The sequence below is a fragment of the Nelumbo lutea genome, chromosome 1, assembly GCF_056320005.1.
Source record: "Nelumbo lutea isolate HS-2025 chromosome 1, American lotus-T2T, whole genome shotgun sequence".
Classification (NCBI taxonomy): domain Eukaryota; kingdom Viridiplantae; phylum Streptophyta; class Magnoliopsida; order Proteales; family Nelumbonaceae; genus Nelumbo; species Nelumbo lutea.
The window spans coordinates 31,856,807-31,865,462 of NC_142684.1; the positions used below are offsets into that span (position 1 = coordinate 31,856,807).

The following is an 8,656-nucleotide window of genomic DNA, read 5'->3' on the forward strand; positions in this document are numbered from 1 at the left end:
GGCATCAGAAACTATTATTGTTATTTATTGGGTTTTAGCAACAAAGGTCAAAGGTTTCTTTTCTTATTTGAAATTTGTAACGTTACATAGAGTAATTACCAAATTCGTTTGGAGACACCCCTCGACTTCCAAAGCTAATAACTACGTAAAGAAAGGGATGCAAGCGGTATTCGAATTCAAATTCCATTTGATCCCATAAAGGGTGATCCGAATCCAGTCTGTTTATAACTGGATCAAATATGGATCCATATATTTTTATCCGATCCAATATAATCTCATTTGATTTGATTTAAATATATACTAGTGGACCCGTGAGATGTATTAAAAATCCCGATATTCAATATGATAATGAAAAGAAATTTAATCAATTACATAAATCGCTCTGGGGTAGGGTTGTAATCGGATGGATCAAATTACATCCACATCAATATCTCGTTGTCAAACTTAGGAGCTGAAAATGGTTTGGAATTTGGATTAGATTTGGATTTAATTTTTATCCATCTTATTGTGTTTAAAATGATAAAAAAAATTTAAAAACTAATTATTTTCAACTTATATATGAATAATATCTAAGGATTTTTGGACTGCAATCCTCTTCAAAAATCTGATTTGCACCCCCTTCCTAGACTACTAGTACCCCCCCCCTATAAACCGCATCCTGACCGTAAATCCGACATGAATCTACGAACAAGATTTTAGTCCATCCCTAAAAATCGTAGCTCCACCTAAGGGTGGACTGAACAGTAAAAACCCCTAATAAAAACTATAAAGCTGAAAAGATATGACACTAGAAGAGCCCAAAAAGACCAATGTCCAAAGTCCAATATGATGACAAGATATTTAAAAGATATAAACTTTAGATCGTAAAGAGCAACAATAGATCAACCTAAGTGAACAATAACGATAAAATAATTTAATTGTTGTAGAAGAACAGTAAAACAATATTAAAATTATTTGTATTACAATAGAAATTAATAATTATTAATTAGATTTATTAAGGTAATTTAGGTTCAAATGGCCCTTCTTTTAACCACTTTGAACCCAAACCAACAATCAAAACCATTGACCTCTAATCCCACCAACCCCTAATGACCTCTTATGTGTGGAAAGAAAGTATCAAAAATTAGTATATATTCACTAAAAATTATCACAAAATTAATAAAATATCCAAAAAAATTAATAAATAACCTTAAATCTTCAAATAATAACCAAAATAAGTTACCAATTTTTACCATAAATTATCATTAGTATTAAAAATTATCCTAAAACAGTACAACTTTCCGGCACAAATTATCATAAAATAGTAAAATTCCATAAAATACGATAGATTACTAAAATTTACCAGTAAATTGTTAAGTATAACAAACTAGTACATATTTACCAAGACTTATCATAAAATAGTAGAAATTTTCAAAGATAGTAAAAATGTCCAAAACTTTTTTATATTTTTCTTTTGGGGAAAATGATGTAAAATTCATATTTCCTTTGATCCTTTAGTCATCAAAGTAAATATTGAATTTTCCCATACATCGCCTAGCTAATACTGTCCAGCATAGCGTACGTAGAACCTGTTAACTGATATGGCTTTCATGGTTTTGACCTTGAATGGTAGAATAGCCAAAAGGATTGACCTGATGAGCTCCCTTCACTTATGCTACCATTCTCAAATATTTAATTAAGATAAGGCCTAGATGGGTGTCCATGCTATGGGCAGAGGTTTTAAACCATTCATCACATCATAGATTCTAATATGCCATACCACATGTCAAATACGGTCAAGCATATGTTCCGGTATCGAGATTACGTGTAAAACATGGGTCAATGAAAATAGGCTAGACAAAACATGTTTGTTTTTAAGTCTTTTTGAGAAGATTTTTTCGTAGCTCTCATACTTAATAGATGTATTGAGCTTTTGACATAAGATCTATGCAGCCCGAAGATCGTTTGGTAGATGTACATCTTTTCGTGCATCGTTTTGGATTTTTTCGCACGAGATTAAAATGCGGAAGACGCGGGAAGTTTCATTTGGAATTTCCCGAAATCAGCCCAAAATGGGCTTTCTGCATCTTTTTGGCGTCTTGTCATTTAGCGGTGAGATTTTCCTTGTGCCAAATGGGAATAGATCGACTTTCAGTCTTCCCAGCTTGTAAGTAGCCGAAAGACCGTGTGGAAAGACGTGACAAATGAGGCCTTAGTAAAAATGGGTATCATTAAATTTTGGTGTATGTCTTCCCTCTCCTCTTTCTTTCCTATTTCCCTTAATTTCTTATTCTTCTTCCCTTACTTCTTACTTTGAAATTGAACATTACATCAAAGCTGTCAAATGCATCAAACCAGCTTAGTTCGTAGCATGGAACAAAGAAGGGTGAAGCACATAGAGACAAAGTTCACAACATTGCTATATGAAGAAAGTAAGCTGCTAAGGCCATGTTTGGGAGTGCTTTTGTTAAAAATAAGTATTTATAAGTACTTAAAAATAAGCATTTATTTGAATAAGTGCTTATTTGTATTTAAATGAGCACTTAAATAAACACTTGTGACTATTTTACCCTTCATTTTCTTTCAAAATTTCAAAATATACCCGATTCTCTCTCTCTCTCTCGTTGAGGGCAAGAGAAATAAAATTCAGAAGTCTTCTTCAAAACACAAAAACAAACAGGTATAGACTGACCTGTTTTCCCCTTCCTATCCTACACCCTCCCGAAGTCCTAATCTCCGCTGGCTTCATTCCGTCTCCCCGTCACTCAGTTCTTGGTGACCTAGGGTTTTTAGAAGCAATGGGGAAGGGAGGATCTCTAAGTGAGAGCGTCGTGAACAAGATCTTGCTAACCTACGCCTACGTGGGGATATGGATCTTCCTCAGCTTCACTATCATCGTCTACAACAAGTACATACTCGACAAGAAGCTCTACAACTAGACCTTCCCCATCTCCCTCACCATGATCCACATGGCCTTCTGCTCCTCCCTCGCTTTCCTCCTTGTTCGTGTCTTCAAGCTCGTCGAGCCCATCTCAATGTCCCGCGATCTCTACATCTCCTCCTCCATCCTCTAGCTCCATCAGAGCTCTATTTTCCCTTAGCCTCAGGTCTCTAACTCCGCCTACATTTACCTTTCTATTTCCTTCATTCAAATGCTCAAGGCCCTCATGCCCGTCGCCACCTATTACATTAGTGTCCTCCTCAAGAAGGACAATTTCAAGTCTGAAACCATGGCCAACATGGTTTCCATCTCCGTTTCCGTTGGTGTCGCAATTGCCGCTTACGGTGAAGCCCGCTTCGACAGATGGGGCGTAATCTTCTCGTCTGGGATGAGGAGCTCGTCGTCTTCATCGTCCTCCACCATTTCTTCCCCGTCATCTTCTCGTCTCTCCTACTTAATTGGTTGTAGGAGCTCGTCTTCCAAGGAGGTGGTTAACGGGGTCGTTGACGAGAGGCCACTTCCTGAAGTTGCAGAAGAAGCACAAGACGGTGACAATTAGAACTTCCTCGCCATGGCTGCACTCTTGCTTGTTGTCCAAGTCTTGATAACCGGAGAAGAAGAAGAAGACGATGTCTCTAAATGGAAATAGTTTTGGTAGAAAAAAAAAATCCAAGGAGTGCTTATTGTTTAAGCACTTAAAAAAAACTGGAAATTTGGGCTTAGAAAATATGTCCTTATTTTTAAAATAAGCACTTACTTTCGTGCTTATTTCCCAAATACCAATAAGTGCTTAATCGTCCTGACCTAAATAAGCACTTATTTTTAAACACTCCCAAACATAACCTAAGAGTAAAAGACCTCAATACGATAAAAATTATAGGTAACAATTGATGGATCGATTTTTTGTTGATGTATTGATTTTTTGGTGATGGCCAGGTCGTGCCAGAGCCAGGCCACCAGATCGCGCCTATGCCAGGCTGCCAGATTGCGCTTGGGCCAGGTCGCCTGGTGGGACACCATCAACTTGGCTAAGGCAAGTTGTTGCCAAAGTGGTTCCGAGTGTCACCTATTTGCTCCGAGGTGCCACGTGTCACAATATCATTAGAGGGCCAAATCCGCCCTCATCATTTGCCCCCCACTCCCGAGCTGAAAGTAACTCGGCGAAGGGAATAGATTGCTCCTTTGGCCTGGAGTGAATAATTCGATGAGCTCGTAAGCGTCGGTTCAATTCCTTAAGCTCTGGGAGCAATTCCAGTCCACTCTCCTTACCCTTGATTTTGCCCATGTCGAAGAGGCAACTAGGTATTATGTGTCTATGCCGACGAGGCGACTGGGACTTGTATGCCCATGCCAAGGAGGCGACTAAGACTTATGTGGTGCCGAGGTCTTTTATCTGTTCGGCACTTTAGCCCTTAGGCTTTGGGAGCGGCTCGTAGTCCACTCTCCTTGCCCATGCCGAAGAGGCGACTGGGTCTTATGTGGAGCCAAAGTCTTTTATCAGCTCACCAGTTTGCGCCTGGGCCAGGCCGCCAGGTCGTGCCTAGGCTAGGCCACGCTAGGCCGCGTCTGGGTCGTCAGGTCGACGCCTTAGAGCTACGACTGTGCTGCATCAGCCTCGTTAGTGACCTCGGTTACCCACTCCTACAAGAAGCTACTAGGAGCTCGACTTACGGGGGCAGCACAACTGACTTTAGGTCACCAGCTCGCACGGGAGCCTTAGAAGGCTCAACCGGCAGGGGCGTCCATGCAATCTGTTGGCTGCCTATTCCCGTGGAAGCCACGAAGAACTCATCTTTGTAGAAGGTACCTCACGAAGAGGACTGATGAGGCTTTATCCGAGTTGAAATAAAGTTGGTAGATCTGCTTAGTTCATTGGCCATCAACTTCCTGCATAGTCTTTGAGTTCATAAAAAATGGAAAATAAAAAATGAGAGTTTTTAGTTTCTAAAAAGTGAGAACTTAGCTTTCTGAAAGAAGATGACTTAGCCTTTCGGAGGATGAGAACTTAGCTTTTTGTAGCGTTTCCCACAGACGGTGTCAATTGATGGATCGATTTTTTGTTGATGTATCGATTTTTTGGTGATCGCCAATTTTTTGTGCTAAGTACCTCGTCATTTGGTCTACTTCCAAGTGGCCGATGACTCAAGCTGAAGTGGAGAACTTTGGCTGCCGAGCTGGGCAGGCTAGGTGGCAAGCTGACTATAGTGCCGAGCTGCCTGTGAGGTGTCGAGTTGCCTGTGAGGTGCCGGGCTGACCAGATGTCGGGTTGCCTATGTGGTGCCAAGATGCCTGTGAAGTGTCGAACTGCTTGTGACGTGCTAGGCTGACCAGGTGCCGAGTTGCTTGTGAGGTGTCGAGTTACCTAGGTGTCGAGCTGCCTATTGGGGTTGGTCCCTTTATATAGGCGATGTTTGGTGTGGGCTTCACGCACCATATCCGAGATTTTTGCGAGGTCATCTAAGTGGCTCGAGATTCCTAGAGGTAACTGCCATGCACGTTGACCACCCTCCGGATCATTCGGCACGTGGGCCAACTTCCAAGGATCATGGGAGTGTTAGGATATGCATGCCAAATTTGTCGGTGAGCACATCTCGCAGGTCTCCAAGTCGGTGCTTGTGCCAGGCCGCTAGGTCACGCCTGGGCCAGACCGCCAGGTTGCGCCAGTGCCAAGTTGTCAACTTGCGCCTATGTCAGGCTTCCAGTTCGTACCAGGGCCAGATCACACCAAGGCCAGGCTGCCAAGTCGCGCTTGTGCCAGGCTACTAGTTCGCGCCAGGGCCAGGTCGCCAGGTGGGACACCATCAACTTGGCTAAGGCTAGTTGTTGCCAAAGTGGTTCCGGGTGTCACCTAGTTGCTCCGAGGTGCCATGTGTCACAATATCATTGGAGGGCCAAATCCGCCCTCATCAACAATAAAGAATATTCTTCAAATAGTGAATGTGACAACCATGGTTTTAAAAATGAACCGGAAACAGAATCGATCAGGGGATCAGTTTCTGGTTAAGCGGTTCAACTGTTTGGGTCGAATGGTTCGACTTGTGACATCATAAATAAATTAAAAATAAAAAATATTTATAAATAATAAAAAATAGAATAAAATAAAAATATATACAGAAAATAAAACTATCTAAAGAAAAAATAATACAGTACAAAATACAAAAAATATTAAAATAAAATACAAAAAAAATCTAAAACTTCAAAAAATATAGAAATTTGCAAAAAATACAAAAAAAAAAAACTCTAGAATGTTAAAACCTAAAATGCAAAAATCCTTGACCTAAAATCAAGATTCACAGGGATAGATTCCCCTAGCACCAAAATAAAAGGTGAGAAATAGGAATATTCACTCTATAATGTTAGATTGCTATGCAACCAGGATTGATCTCTAAAAGACTTCAATATACATTAATTTACTTAATTGATCAAAAAAGTTACATTAATTTGTACCTAAGCACCATGCCAAATGCTGCTCCCTAAGCTTCAACCAAGAAAAAACTTCAAAACTCTGCTTTTTCTTCAATTTTTGAGAATTTCTTTAAAACTACTCCTAGGTGTCAAAAACACTCACAATCAATCTCCTCCAAATCTTTAGAACTGCCCGCCGCTACAAGTCGGCCACCGCTGCAAATTCACCTGCCGCAAAGCCTGAAAGTGCTGCAAATTGCAAAAGTCGTTGGTCGCCGCTGCAAATTCGCCATCGCCAGTCGTTGTTAATCGCGGTCGTTCAGTGTGTGTCGTCGTCAAACGCTGAAGGTGTTGGGCGCCGCAGGTGGTTGGTTAGGTGTGAGGGATGGCCGCCACCGCTGCAAACTCATCTACCGCAAAGGCTAGAAGTGCTGTAAATTGCAAAAGAACTTTGGCCGCCGCTGCAAATTCACCATCGACAGTCGTCATTAATCACTGTCTCCTGGTGTATATTGCCATTGAACACCAGAGGTGCTGGCCACCGCAAGTGGTTGATTGGGTGTGAGGGCTGAGAGGAGGGAAGAATGAAGGGTTAGAACGAAAATGGGGTTCTAAACCTACACCCGATTAATTGATTTGGGATGGGAATATTAAAGTAATTTTATTTTTGTTTTTTCATTTTATTTAACACAATGAAAAAAAAAAAAAAAAAAAACCCACGAACTGCTGCTCGGGTCAAATGGTTTAGCGGTCTAACCAACCGAGTCGGTGGTTTTCTGAAATTTTCAAAGTTTTTTAGAGATTTCCAGTTTTTAATATAACTAGACCCAGGGGTCTAACCGGTTACAGGTTTTTTTGATCTGATCGTCCGGTTTTGAAAACCATGGTGACAACCGTAAATATAGTACTTCAAATTTTGAGGCACAAGAAGAAGCAAGTACTTGGAGAAGTTATTAAGCATGATGTGTTTCCTAGAGTAACATTTACAAAGAATGATATAGGGAGTTGTACAACCAGCAGCAAAAGAACCTCTTGATGCAATAAGAATTGGTGAAGAACCTCTTGATGTAAGGTTTGGTTGAAACTTCAAGCCAACCCATCATGCTTTAGGAACTAAAATGTAATTTTCTATTATGAATCATATATTCTTCTAAGATTGTACTACATTGTTGTGATAAGGATTAAAATAAAAGGTTTGGTCGAAAGCTATATCTTAGCTTTGCTAACGTGTTTGGTCGTCTCATCGGTTGCCTTCGAGTCGCCACGCCATGGTTTCATTGTGACATGGATCATTTGTAAGCCAGTATTGCCAATTTTGGACTCCCTCTTTGTTCGTCATGGAAATGGACCGTAATCTCTTTGATCATCACAAGTTCTAGCAGATATTCTATACCCATCGCAGGTCCTAGGTAGCTCCTTTGTGCTCATTACAAGTGTATAAGCCTTTCATTGTTTCGACAAAGTGTCTCTGTCTCATTTATAGGGGTGTCTCAATTGGGATTTCACCGCATGGTTTTCCTTTAACATACTCGTTGTGATCTTAGTGATGATAAACTACATGTACTAACAATAACAATAAAGGAAAACGAACAAACAGCATGCTATTGCAATTATCAGAGAAAAAATGTAACAGGAAAAGAGAAAACAATACAAATTCAGACTCAAATCTTCAAATAACTGAGATGGGCCTTGGGATGGGCCTCCATCATTCTCCCTCACTTGGAAAAAACTCGACCTCGAGTCATGACTAGGATATGCAAGTGTCATCTCTGGTAGGTAGCGATGAAGGTCAGCAACATTGAACGTCTTAGAGATACCCATATGATCCGATAGGTCCACGACATATGCATTGTCGTTGATTTTCTTCACAATCTTGTATGGACCGTACTTCCAAGGCTGCAACTTGTTGTATTTCTCCATTGGAATCCTTTCCTTCCTCAAGAATACCATAACTTCATCACCGACATTAAATACTTGGTGCCGACAATGCTTGTCTACTGCCAACTTGTACTTGGCGTTGGTTTGTTCTACTCTCTGCTTCATGGCTTCTTAGACGAATTGGATCTGGTCTACCAGTTTTGCGGAGGTACTGACACCGGGTACTCTAGGTAGCTTCACTAAATCCAGTGCATGATTTGGAACCTTCATGTAGACAATGGAGAATGGAGATCTACCTGTCGAGCTATGTACTACATTATTATAGGCAAACTCAACCTGTGCAATGGCGAAATCCCATTGTTTCGGCCTCTCTCGACGTTTACTGCGAACCAAATTACCAAGGGTCCGGTTCACTACCTCTGTTTGTTCGTCTATCTGCGGATGGGTTGTGCT

At 40.9% G+C, this 8,656-nt stretch overlaps 1 pseudogene; it reads left to right on the forward strand.

Annotated features, from left to right (window-relative positions):
• Positions 1-2,569: 2,569 nt before the first annotated feature.
• On the forward strand, positions 2,570-7,679 carry LOC148874171 (putative sugar phosphate/phosphate translocator At4g32390 pseudogene; annotated as a pseudogene).
• Positions 7,680-8,656: the final 977 nt, after the last annotated feature.